The sequence below is a fragment of the Manduca sexta genome, chromosome 22 (genome assembly GCF_014839805.1).
Source record: "Manduca sexta isolate Smith_Timp_Sample1 chromosome 22, JHU_Msex_v1.0, whole genome shotgun sequence".
Taxonomy (NCBI): domain Eukaryota; kingdom Metazoa; phylum Arthropoda; class Insecta; order Lepidoptera; family Sphingidae; genus Manduca; species Manduca sexta.
Window position 1 is genome coordinate 7,452,558 of NC_051136.1, and position 14,866 is coordinate 7,467,423.

Here is a 14,866-nt window from a genome sequence, read left to right on the forward strand (position 1 = left end):
TATATTAATAGGGTCTAAGTTCTATTGTAGCTATTGTCGTTTGGTGCGTATTATAACTTGTTTCATACTATTGTTATTTATACTTTCCCTTTCATAAGGTGCGCTCCGATAAGACACACGATGAAACACTGTGCTTCAACTCTGTACTCAATGTTTGTATCATTTTTAATAACTACCCACACCCAATATAATGATCTTATTAGATACAATCTATTGAATTTATATTATATATATTTTAGGAATCTCGAGCAGGCTATAATATGCAACTATTGTAAATATCTGTGTTATTATTTAGTAATTATGACAATGCAAAAATGCCATCGCTTAATATTTATTACCAGAACGTGCGTGGACTTCGTACAAAAACAAATAATTTCTTTCGGAATGTCTGCCTAAACTCGTATGATGTGATCGTGATAACAGAGACTTGGCTAGTAGATAGTATAAATAGCTGTGAATTATTTGACGGAAGATATTTGGTTTGGAGACGCGACCGCGATTATACCCGTACTTTACAAAAATTAGGTGGTGGCGTATTGATAGCTGTAAGAAAGGACTTAGTAGCAATGGAAAGGTATGATTGGCGTAGCAGTACAGAGGATATCTGGATAACCATTACTTTAAATAAGCTAAGACCATCGGTAACTTATTATATACATATTTGCGGACTGTACCTTTGTAAGGAAAATTCTGGTAGCTCATTCAATACACAACTCTTGAACTTTACTCACAATTTAAATAATTTAATGTCATCATATCCTCTTGATGTGTTCATAATAATGGGGACTTTAACTTTGGTAATGATGTAAAATGGTGCAAATCTCCTGATGGTGCTGAATTAGTACCTGAGGAAATATCTGATTCATCGCTTGTTGAATTCTTCGATTGCGTCAGTACGTATAGTTTATCTCAATTTAACGGTATACGTAACGTAAATGGGAGGATGCTAGACTTAGTCTTTTCTAACAGCACCTTAACAGTTGAAGAGATTGACAATGCTTTGGCAGTGCCGGTTGATGTACATCATAAGACTTTACATATTCAGGCCAATTTCATCCAATTTCATACATTACATGAAAATTCTACTAAAAAGTATATGTTTAATAAAGGTGACTATGAATGTGTAAATAATGCCCTTATTCAGGTGGATTGGCATGATTATTTGTGTTCGGTGGCGTTGGATGAGGCAGTAACACGTTTTATGAAAAATTGTATGAAATTAGGGATAAATTCATTCCTGTCAAATCTGTCAGACGGCAGTCATACCCTCCGTGGTATAATACTGCCCTGATTAAAATTCTGGCTGAAAAACATAAGTATCACTCGAAATACAAAAGGTATGGCAACTTATCTGATTATCATTCTTTCTCTTTGCTGAAAATGAGGGCAGAGGAGTTAGAACAAACCTGTTTTAATAATTATATTGACATTATCGAAGCATCTATTGTATCAAATCCAAGAAGTTTTTGGTCATATGTTAAAAGCAAAAAATGTACATTTGTTCTGCCAAATATAATGCGGTATGGCGAAACGGTAGCAGAAACGGGGCAGGAAATAACCAATTTATTTGCAGATTATTTCCATGCAACATTTCAACAACCAGACTCTGATCTTACAAGTACTCAATTTTTAAATGACCATGATGTAAATATTTCGATTTCTTCGATAGAAATTTCCTCTGATAGAGTTCTAAAGCTGCTTAAATCCTTAGACATTAATAAATCGGGCGGACCAGACTTAATACCACCTATTTTTATAGTAAAATGTGCAGAAAGTCTCCTACTACCGGTCTGTACCCTATTTAAACGCTCCCTATCAGAAGGTACAGTCCCAAACATATGGAAATCGGCATTTATTACCCCAGTATTCAAAAGTGGGGATAAAGCTGATGTAAGTAACTACCGTCCTATATCTAAATTATGCTTATTCGCAAAAATTTTAGAAAGGATAGTCCATACCGAAGTTTATTCTGTACTAGCTTCTAAGTTGGGAGATAGCCAACACGGGTTTTAAGGGGTCGCTCGACCACATCCAACTTGATACTTTTAATGAGCAGACTTCTGAACACATGGATAATCGCATTCAGGTGGACGTAGTCTACACGGATTTCACAAAATGTTTTGATCGTATAGATCACGTGGTACTTTTACGCAAGTTGATGATCGCCGGCATACATGGAGATTTATTGAGGTGGCTCAAATCATACGTTGATAATAGAACACTGGCAGTGGTATCACATGGCTTTACTTCTCGCTGGAAATTTGTACCGTCAGGCGTACCACAGGGATCAATCTTAGGTCCATTGCTATTTACAATATTTATCTCTGACATAAAATCTTGCTTCCTTAACTCTGATGCATTGTTATATGCAGATGATATGAAAATCATGAAACCAATACTCAAGGCTTCAGATGAAATTAAGTTACAAGAAGATCTTGATAGGTTTTCAGATTATTGCCGTTGTAACAAACTTCAACTTAACGTTTCCAAATGTTTTCACATTACATTTTCTAGGTTAAAAAATAATATTATAAATACTAATTATACCTTTTACAATAACCCTATTAGCAAAGTTTCAGAAACTAAGGATTTGGGTATCATACATGATGAAAAACTATTATTTGATAAACATATTGAACACATAGTAAGGAAAGCAACTAAATCCTTAGGATTCATAATGAGGACTGCTGCTAGTTTCCGAACACTGAAGCCCATAAAATTGTATATTGTTCTTTTGTACGAAGCCAGTTAGAATACGCGTCACAAGTCTGGAATCCGCAATATAAAATATATATTGCTCGAATTGAACAGATACAAAAGAGATTTCTAAGATTTTTAGACTTCAAAGCACAACAAATCTCGTCCAACTATTATCATCGTTGTGAGAGATATCATTTCCTTCCACTGGAATATAGGAGATGTGTAAATGACTTATGTTTACTAATGAAATTAGCCAGGGGATCTATTGACTGCCCCTATCTTCTATCAAAGTTATCGTTGCGCACTAATCAGTTGAGTTTTAGGCAAAGACCATTATTGTACGCACCATCCGCTAATACCAACTATAGAACCAATTCGTTCTTAATACGTAGCTCTAATACTTTCAATAGCTTACATTTAAATCTAGATATTGATTTATTTTGTACAAAAATTAATAAGCTTAAACTTGTATTGACAAAAGAATATTTCTCAACTCAAAATTCACGCTGAAACTGGAATGCTTACGAAATTAAATTGCAATACTGTAAACGCACATTAAGTTTACTTAGATTATCCTAAAATAAAAACATATTGATCAAAGTATGGGAAAACAATTATATGTATGCAAATATTATATATATAAAAATAAATAAATAAAGAAGTTAACAAGAAAGTGGTAAATTGTGTATAAAACGGTGGAGGCTTGTAATTAGCAATAAGTTTATATAATTTACTTTATTTACATTTGTTATTAGTCTGTAAGCTTCCCTAAAAGTAAGTAAATAAATAAATAAATAAATAAGCCGGCCTCGCAAGCCAAAATACTGGATTCGCCACTGGTAATTTATCAATAAGACATTTTTAACAGCCCGATCGCTGTTAGTGCAGTCCAGACCACAGAAAATTTTATCCAGCAAGTGACCTGAATGCCCAGACGATCATTATAACCATGCTGATTTGCTCAACTGCCTTTTGAAAATTTGTATACAAGACCTAAAACTTGCGTACTAAATATTTTAATACTAATAAACACAATCCTATCTGTATAAATAGAATAAGGAAAAATATAAAATTAGCGTCTTTATGTCACATTCATAGTTTTAAATGTCATATAACTTTTATTTCCCCCAAACTCACTAGTGAATACAAGTGTAATGATTTTTGCGCTAATGAGTGAACCATTCAAAATAATATCAGGGCACATTCAATATTATCTTATACTATTACAATCGCTCGAATAAAGCACATCTCATACGGCAGCTATAATCTAAAGATGTATATTGTAACACAATATACCTTTCCATAGAATTCGTTAGGAGACCACACACGACAGCTATGATGTATACTTTTACATTTTCGCATTTTAAGATAAGATTTGATATCCCGATGCAAGACGTATACTAATGTATGTTCCCTTGATATAATTATAGCTGGTGATATAATTATCACCAGCTGTGTGTATACTTTAAGATAATTTAATGCCATACATGTAGGGATATAATGTAAAATATAGATTATAGCTGCCGTGTGTGATGGCCCTAATTTATATTTGCGATAGGTAGAACTGACATTATAAATTAAATCAAAATAACAAAAGTCACTATAAGTGTAGACTAGGCTTTTAGCGGTTAATTGGCAATTTGAAATGTGTGTTGAAAGTTTTTTTTTATTGCTTTGAATGACGAGACGAGCTTGCCGTTCACCTGATGGTAAGCGATACGACCGCCCATAAGTCATAAACTACCCAGGCGGACTCTCACATATGAGAGACCGATCACCAGTAAAAGAAAGAAGTTTGATCAGGTATATATTATTTTGAAATAAATAAAACAAAATATGGAATAAAGCTGTCGGACATAATAACCTAAACAATGATGTCAATAAATAATGATACCTGATGCTTGAGAGCGAGCTGATTTTTCTTCTATCTTAGGAATGCGAAATGGCCATAAAAAACTTAGTTTAAATAAAAGGATTGAAACCAGATCCTTACAAACGATTATTTTCCCAAAAAATATGAGCTACATAGGTAAATGGCTATAAAAAAAACGCATAAATCATCCACGAGTGACCGCCTCGTTTCACATCCTGTGACAAGGAAAGGCTTTTTAAATCACATTACTGAATTAACCGCATACGAAATGCAATGACAAAAACCTCATCCGTATTTAAATACTAAAAACTAAGGCTCGTATAAAATAGCAAATGTACATTTAAATAAAACTGCATGATACACGAGTAAGATATACGAGTATGAGGGCATTGTTATCTCTTTAGAAAAGTAGTATTTAAAAAGAGCCTCTTAGACGCGTGAACTGTTGAAAGTTACAGTTTGCGGTAATAAATGGCTTATATAGACACGTTTATAAAAAGATATTTGAAAGGAGCTGTATACTTTAAGGGTTTATAAAGATTATCTTCAAAGCAGTGCACGAAATATTAAACTTTCGGCGGTTGGGAACGTCTTTTAACGACGTTAATAAATAGATACCTTAAAGGAGCTCATACAGTCACTCGCGTCCATAAAAAGCAGGATATTTAGGCATTCGTTGGCCGTGGTAATAAAAGCAGACATGCCGTTTCTATTCAGGGCAATATCCCAGTTAAATTATACCATCGCCATAAAGGTTAGCCGGTGGATTTTCGCAATTATGGACGAACGAATTTTTTACTGTCCAACGTAATGAGATGTGCAAAAACTCTAACGCCCCTTTTTTGTTACGTACCTATTAAAATACAAATACTTATAGTGAATACAGCTCCTGGGGCTCAGAGTACGATTAATGTATAGCGTCCACATGTAAATCTGTGCTGGCAAAGCAAATAAATGTTTTGTAAAATGTTTACCCCCACCGGAACACAACACCTGATAAATGATAGCTACGGGCGGTTTTATGAAAATGTAAAACGATAAAATGTTACCTGCGTCACCTTGTGCGACAGCTTTCACAGAAAATAAATTTCTTTTTACCATGTACCTACAGTTCTTTTTTATATATAAATGTTACAAACTAGATGATCGCGACGTCCCAATAGCTTTATCTATAGCTTAACAAAATTACAAAATATTATGTAAATATCGGTGAAATTCGAAATGCGAAATTAAAAAAATAAGTAGTTAAAATTAAACGTAGATACGCTATAAACAAAAACATGGTTTTATATGAAAATTACAAACCTTTAATTTCTGTACAGATTGAACAAACAAGACAAGATACACCCAAGTTTTGTTCATAATAGGTTTGAGTCTCCGTACACTCTAGACAGACGAAGGAACTGTTGTTATGGGTATTAGGATATTCTGATCCTATTGATTGATCATGTTACACATGTCAAAACAAGGAGATTGTAACTCGATCAGGCGACCGAAACAGGCCGATGGAGAACGTCAATATCTACCGATTCAGCCACTATGAATGTTGCTTGATATGCGAGTATATCCGAGAGAAAAACGACTTTAAATCTTAAAATCAAAACTACAGCTAAACTACTAAGTTTACTGTATTTTTTTTTCAAACTGGACTAGTTGTGGGCCTTTTCAGTCACTATGAAAGTCAGGATGTAAAAGTCAGGAAAATAAAAAGAATATGAATATCACATTTTTCTAATTACTTTTAACAGCCCTAGAATTAAATTTGCACTTCAATGCTTTTACAACCTATTTTAAAAACCGTCCGTATTCATTGGTATAACTCTCCGAATTTTATTACACTAACAACAAGTATTTCGACTTGAAAATCATTGAAATAGCTCAAGAGCCTCAATCTAAGTTTCTTTTAAAACAAAAACTTGAGATTTTGAAAAAGTGAACAAACGTTTTTAAGTTATTAGTCATCTAATAAAATCTTCTCACAGATGAAAATGAGACACGCGACAGCGTATCAGCCAAGCCAAGAAAAGGAACTGGCAACGTATTACTTCTGACGCCTTAAAACTCAAAATTTATTTAACTTAAACAAATGTTATTTCATGATGATTTACGTAAATTTAAGACATTAAAATCAAACTATTTTTCGAAAGTTATCACGTTTTTATATAATTTTCTCCCAAAGTTCAAAAATTGTATGATTTCTTTTTTAATAAATCTACTGTTCTATAAGTTAAGTATAGTCTTAAATATCAAACATTGTCATAAATTAAGTAAAAAATGTTAGAATGATATATGTTCTTATACATCAATTTTAATATTAGCTACAAAGCTTGGCATCCATTTAGATCTTAATTTTTTATGGGCAAAGTCGACAATCGCGCATATTCTTAATAACTTGACTCCCAAATTTCACCTTTATGTTTTGATGATATATACTTTAAATGACAAATCTTTTGCATTGTTACATGGGTCGACACCTTATAAATGTTCTATTATATAAACAGATTTATGAATTAAAAATTTCCGAAAAACAAGTGTCGAAAGTTTCGAACTAAGGTCCAGTTTTAGGGTAGATAACAATTTGGCCGAGGCTCTGGATTTGCCGTTGTTTCATGGGGATAGTGACCACTTACCATCAAGTAGACCGTAAAGTTGTCTACCTTCGGAGGCTATAAAAAAAGATCGATTATTGACATCATAGATTTTTTTTTTTTTTGGGTAACATAATATGTGGTCGCGTACCATTGCTATTAGAAGTTGAAAACTACGAAACTTATTATCATCCTAAATCAAGCATCATTGTATTTGAAAAACTAAATATATGTGTGTATTTATGTGGGCACGATTAAAAGTTAAGGATCTAAATTACTAATACTCATTTACTATTTACTCATCAAGGAGAAACAAGAAAGTTTTGCGTCTAAATTGCGTGATTTTCTTCAGAATAAGCTCTGAAGATAAGGTACGCCTGAAATACGATTTTACTAAGATTAAATAAATGAAGATTCAACAACACAAAAGCGATTGAAAGGCGATATCAATTATAGTTCATTCAATTTATTTGCAATGATACCTAACTGTTTTACCAATACCTATCTATTAATAAACTGAAGCGTGTCACGCCATACTCAGTGTAGGGTTTCGTAACAGTGAATACGATAGATAGTTAAAGTTCTTCGGCTGTATCTCGTAAACCATTTACTATAGTAAACTGTATTGATTTTAAATAGTTTCATCCTACCATGTTATCACGTTAATCCAACTGGTACAAAAAACCAAAAGGAAACTCTTTTTATTTTCTCATTAAACCATTGCCATCCTCTAAAATTAATAAATCTAGCTAACATCAATGTCTAATCATCTAATCATCAAAAATATTTAGTGTGTTTATTATCTTCTTTCAGCATTTTGCAAACTAACCGCATTTGAGAAGGGACAAATAAAACCTAATGCCTGCAACACACACGTCTTTGTCGAAAGTTTGAGAACCACCTAAATGTGTGCCTTATCTCATAAACTCCGTTCACCGTGGGAGGACGTTTGGTCACTAAGGTTACAGTCTAAAGTTTATAAATTAAAGAACATATTGCAATAATTACAATTAGTTAGCTTAATACTACATTAAATTCAATTATACAACTTCAAAAGCTTTGATCGCAGCTTGGGGCCCTGTAAGAAATAAAAATATGGAAAATTTTAGTAGTGTCGTGGGGAATAAAGATGTGTGGATGTTTTATTTCCCATCCACACTACTTAAAAGAAGTTCCGTTGCGTTTTTTATATTGTTTATACACGTAAACAAATATGTAGAGTTGCTTCACATTAATACACGAATTCCATAAGAGTCAATACACTTATAGAATAACCAGACATATAGAAATATTAATACACATGTTTAATATTAGGTGAATCGAGCATAAATCTATGTACCAATACATATTGCGGTGTTATATTCTACAAATTGCTTAATATTACTTTGACCCTAAAAATATTAAGAGTCTGTAAACCTTTAATACCGTTACATGTTAATTAATTAATCCTACCGCTTTGTAAGCTTTCCGAGTGCATAAAGAAATTACCTAGTGAAGGGAATACCACAGAGTTATTAGAGGTTGTTCCGTACCGAGCGAATAAATCACAACATTTCTGAATCATTCCGTTCTGGGAATTAATACACGGCATAATTCATGAATAGCTAATGATGTAAGAGCAAAAGAGCCGAGCCATATCCATCACTATCAGAATACCTAACCGCGTAACCTTTTTACTCTACTCCACTGAGCACAAAGATTAATACTGGAACGCAAAACTATGTCAAAAAGTTTTACATGTCGTAAGAATAGTTACAAATATAATAACGTATGTATAGGCGTAGTTGTTTTATGGGACTTCTTTATACTGACTTCGGTGTTACATATTAAAGTCAAACTATATAATATTCATCACCTCAGTTGAACCTGAATTTTCGTACTGGAATGGTAGAGTTACAGTTACGTTATTAGTGTGGAGAGTGGATAAGTCATCAACCGTCATCAATAGATTCACTTTGCTTCTACTACTATTACTATTACAAGAGAATATTTGTGACCTGAAAAATAACCTAGCACTTCCCAGTCTTCATGCCTATCCTTGAAGGTTAATAAAGTACTCTTTCTCTACAGAAACGATCATGTACCATCATAAGATATTCATATACTTACATTCTCTAACAAAAAATTATCACATAAATGTACACATGCCGACATTACATCTGCCCCATAATATTGGTAACAAATAACAGAGACAAAAAGCTTATAAAATAACAATATAATTTTAAATAAGGCAGCTACTTGACGAGACGGTTGATAGAGTTTTTTGTTTTACTAGCATCGTAAATAATTCACGGGCCTACGAAATTCTAATTAAGCTCGAGGAGGAGCAAAAACTAAGGATGAATTCAATTCCCAAAACGACACCGAGCATGAAGTAGCCGCAATCAAAATAAATTCAGCTTACAATTCAAGATGAGACGCAGCTAGCGAAAAGCAGACAAACACAAGGCGGTGAAAAGGCGGGCTACGCATAACTCACTGTCAGAAACGAGTCCGAACACTTTTTTGCCGTTCCACGGACTCGAGGCTGCAACGATAGAATACTCGTGTGTGATATTTTTCGCTCAAAATCTTAACTTTTACAAAAGGAGAAGCTAGGTACGTTTGAAATATGTTTTATTAATTAGACTTTTTTTTAGAGTTTTACGATTGCGTTGTTAATTTTTAAAACCAAGCTTCATTTATTTTCTAAATTCAAATTTTATTAAATAATAACAATGTGAATTTTCCAGGCAAATATCCTTATAAAATAGAGACTTTAAGTGATAAATAATTATGCATCACGATTATAATCGACATAGTTTAAATTATTATTTTGTAATATTATATTTAACCACCATTGCGTAAACCTTTTTTGTATAAAGCTTAAAAAAAAATTATCAATATGGCTTCTCGTTACAACAAAATAAATGTGGAAAAAGTAAGAACAAATGTATAATAACGATGCGGACTTCTATTTTGATTAAAATTCCATAAAATGTCTAAGGATTAAACTATAAATCAAAAACAATTACCTTCAGTATAAAACATAATAAAACAAATGAAACTCTTTGTTATCCACGTTGTTGAAGCCAAACACAAAATATAATATTCTACAGGGCTTTATTTACCAATTAGGAACGTTTATTGAATATTTGCGTGTTCTTTATCTAATTATCTACAGACCACAAGGTTAACCTAAATCTTTGTGGCAGAATTGAGATTTAATAAACGTTTGAGTTTTTGTTTTATTTTTCGGAAATGAAAGATAAATAACATTGTACAGCGTACTTAAACTATAATAAAAAAAACTTTAACTATGCAAAGTATCTACAATGAAAAGAAACTAACTACCTTACAATAACTTATAAATAATACACAGAACATATATACCTATATATTGAAAAAAATTATAAAATGTTCATTTTTCAGTACATTAACCTACGTTCTACTCCACGCAAAGTACCAGCTTTCGATTTATAAATACAATACATTGTAAAGTTATTTGCAGAAAGCCAGTACTGATGAAGCTGTATTTAAGTTAAATACGTAATTGAACACGGTCTACTAAAATATCCCTGAAACGTGAAATGTTATCGACTGAGCGCTGCCCCGTGGCTCCGCTCCCATAAAATTCTTTTAGGGATGAATTAAAAAAAAATTGTGTATTTATTTTTTTCTTAAATCCAAATAATGATAACACAGGGGTAAATAGCCACAATTTTTTTGTGAAAAACATACAGTTGGAATAGAATTGAGTTAATATAGTCTACAATTAACTTAAAAAAAGACACTTATTACGCATATCTTATCGCCGAACTATTTAATGTATATTGTAGAACTATAAATGTTTTAAGCTTTGAATAAATAAAGACAGATATATATTTCGAACTTTTTTCGACTAAGTTCGAACAAATGTCCTTTTTACGCTCTGCACGAAGGTTATTAATAATAAGAGTTTCAAGTAGAGTATCAACCTTTGATTTTTTCAATTAACTATTTCTCTCGTAAGGGCTGTTATACCTATGGTAACTTTATGATGCCTAGCTGCCATAGTTTATAAATACTGAGATAGTGCTCACAATAGTGCTCATCCATGGATAGAATTTTAATTAACGATACACTATATAGTACAATTACATATATGATGTAGTTACTAACCTGTAGTCTATACCTATGCATTAATTAAGACCTCACTGGGCGGAGGTAGGATACATAGGAGAGGATCTCCGCACTTCAATGTCCTCACTGACGACTGATTGATACTACTAAATGATGCTATACTCCTAGGGCGTAATCCTTTATAAAACCGATCCATACAATGGAACTAATATGCATTCATTACTAGTTATATGAAAATCCTACTCAAAGGTTACCTCAAACTACAATTGAATACCTCAAGCATCCTGTAAACGTTACCAAAAACTCTATTCTACTATAAAATTTACAGATTTTCAGGGGAAGCGTTTAAAATTCATAACTATTGTAATACGACTATAATGTTCACTTTTAAGTAGCATATGTACTACTTACAAAGTTTCCCGCTTGATATTCGGTACCTGACATTACTTGAGAATCGATTATATTAATTATATACAGGGTCATTTTGACATCGCGTTACTACATGAAACCACATACTTATCTACTTGGAAATAACACTTTACAATAAGTTACTTGAGCCTTAGATGTAAAATAAAAAAGTGTATGTTTCGAACAAAACAAATATTAATAAAAAGTGATTTTAACTTTACGCGCCCTAAAGCCATTACTACTACTACTCTAAGAGAATTCTTGGCAGCGGCAACATCATACTTACAGTCAGAAATACTCCCACGCACACGCCATATTCGCATTAAACTACAAAATGATTAAAAAATCAGAAAACTAAAACCAGGAATTTTTGTGAAAATATTCGTTACTAATAGATGATTTTTGGCACAATATCTGCAAAGGTGAAGACGAGTATGTGGCTTCATTTAGTAATGCAATGTCAAAATGACCCTGTGTACATATATCGTACAGATTCATTACATAAGATACTGTTTGTTTTCCAAATAAAATAAGTGAAATAAAAAAATAAGTACGAGCATATACAAACAGTACCTATACAAATCAACACCATACAAAATTTTAAAAATATAAAGTACTGCGTGGCACTCCACTGCCCTCGTCACGCTGAGACATATACCGGGTCTCGTAATACCAAGTAATATACTGTTTATCTCTAGGACGTATATGCTTTGACCTGATATATTATTACTATTAGATTCACCCATTTTATATCTTCGGATTGAATATCGTACAGTAAGTAAGCGTTATTTGCATTTTCGCGGTAAAAGATCCGACGGTCTGTTGGACACATAGCGAAAACATTCTACAAATCCAGCAATGTTTTATGAAATAATGCAATAAATATAAATTAACTTTAAGAATAAATAAACGTACATACACAGAGTCCTATATAGAGAGTCAATAGTCTCGCCCTACACTAAAAGTGCTAAAGTTAAATTAAAAATAATTAAATGTAGGTCCATGTTATAACAGTAGACCAGTTTATTTTTGTGCGAATAGTTACTGATTATTTCGCTGATATTTCTGTTTTAGTAAAATAATAAAATTGATCGCTGCTGGTGAAAAGTTATTTAAGTTCTACGGATCCTTTGTTTGCAAATGTCTGGAATAAATTTAAGCAAATAATTATTTTAGCCTTTAATTAATTTGTCTTTCGAAAAAGGCCATAAAATTGAAAGGCTATTTGTACAATTTCAGCTTAATATTCGGCTATTTTATTGTTACTTTTTTATTGCAGTAGAGTGACGAAACGAGAAAATCCCCCGCCTGAGAAAAAAAAATTAATGCGTAGGCAAATATAGTTGCACTCCTGACAGATCAAGATAGATGACAATAATTATTATAATTATTATGAGTAACTTTTAAAGACTGCCTCGGTGGCGTAGTTGTATTGCACGTCCGGTACAATAGCGCTCTGAGGTCCTGGGTTCGAATCCCGGGTCGGGCAAAGTGATATTTGGGTTTTTCTGCTCAGTATCAGCCCGGAGTCTGGAATTTGTGCCCGATATGGCGATAGGCTCGCCCCCTATCACATCATGGGACGGAACATACTTGGCGAAAAGTGGGTGCCTTAGTTGCGATAAATGCGTGATGCTTCGGGGATAAATGCGTGATGTTATGTATGTATGTATGTACTTTTATAACTACGGATATTTATGTACATTTTGTGCTAGTGTCAAACTTATTTTTCAAGTCTTTCGTTTATGAATACAATTACGGCTTATGTTTTGCTGATGGTAAGCGATACGATCGCCCACAAACAGTAGCAATACCACATCGGACTTTGAACTTCAAAGTACTGCGGAGCACTCCACAGCGCTTGCCACCCTAAGACATAAGTTAAATCTTATAATACTCAGTAATTACGCTGGCTACGATGTCCTTCAAACGGGACCACAACAGTGCGTACACACTTTTGCTTAACAATGAAATAGGCAACAGCCACGTCCGATTAAATCTGCCAACGAACAAATTTGATAGAATTTCGGAGGCTGGCATTTTCGACTCTGAGTATGGCCCAAAATAACACAGGTATCTTGCTTATTATATTTTTTTATCGTAATAAAAGAGGATGAGAATAACGTTATAATTAAATTTGATATGGGGGTCGTTTGAAGTACCTATTCCTTATCTAACGAAACCTTATTTTCAAACTTACGTATCTGTTTGTCTGTCTGACAATTAAAGGAGTCTTTAGAAACGTAACAGGTACCTGGCCGACTAAAATATTTAAAGAATATGTTTTCGCAGATATGTAATTAATAACGATAAAAAAATGGCAAAAAAAAGAACCCTTGTTGCGGAGAGCTGATTCGCAATTGAGTAGTTTTCTCAATTAAAAAAGAATAATAGTACCGACTAGATTGTTACTTCGTCATCAACGCGGAACTTTTTCGTGATAAAATATGTAAGGGGAGCTAACTTCAACGTTACAATATAATAAACATAATTATCAAAATTGTATCAATTAAAAGTATGTGGCCATACACGTTATAGCCAAATACTTTTAATTTTAAAGGAATTTTATGTAAGTTCATTTAAAATTTTACTCTTATCATCGCACCGGTATTAATCGGACGGAGCTACAGGTAAAACAAATAATAAAATGAAGCGAATTTTATTTATTAAAATAGGGTATCATCTAATACCAACTACAATAAAAAGGGTCGTAGCAGCGAGCTAATTGGTAACAATAAAATTAAATAGTATATTATATTGTTTCAAATTCGACAAAGAGACACCTTCGACACCTCCAGCTATATTATAACGATCTCCTTAATTCGGTCATAACAGTCAAATCGCCAGCGGTGTTCGCCAAAAAAAAATAATGCCCATTCAGACGTTGCGTAAGGCAACACAACTTGTTTCCTCATTTTAAAATATTACGAGCCCGCCGCGGGCTAAAGCTCGTACCAACGAAGTATACAAGTCAGTAAATAAAATATAATTGTGAAGGAGAAACAACCCCCGTCGTAATATCATGTACTCGTGCAGCTTCCGTGTTACTGTTGCGTACCTAGTAAGTACCTATTTGTTATTATATATTAATAGTCTTGGGCATACTCTAATCATTATTTAAGTAACCAAAAATAAAATTAACCGAAAGTTTAATCACTATATTTATTTTAATTTACCTAACTCAATTAAGAAACTT

At 33.0% G+C, this 14,866-nt stretch overlaps 1 protein-coding gene across 2 annotated transcripts in view; it reads right to left on the bottom strand.

The window, feature by feature from the left end:
- Nucleotides 1-14,866, bottom strand: part of LOC115442607 (chondroadherin-like) — a 36,441-nt gene that overhangs the window by 21,010 nt on the left and 565 nt on the right. The window lies entirely within an intron of this gene.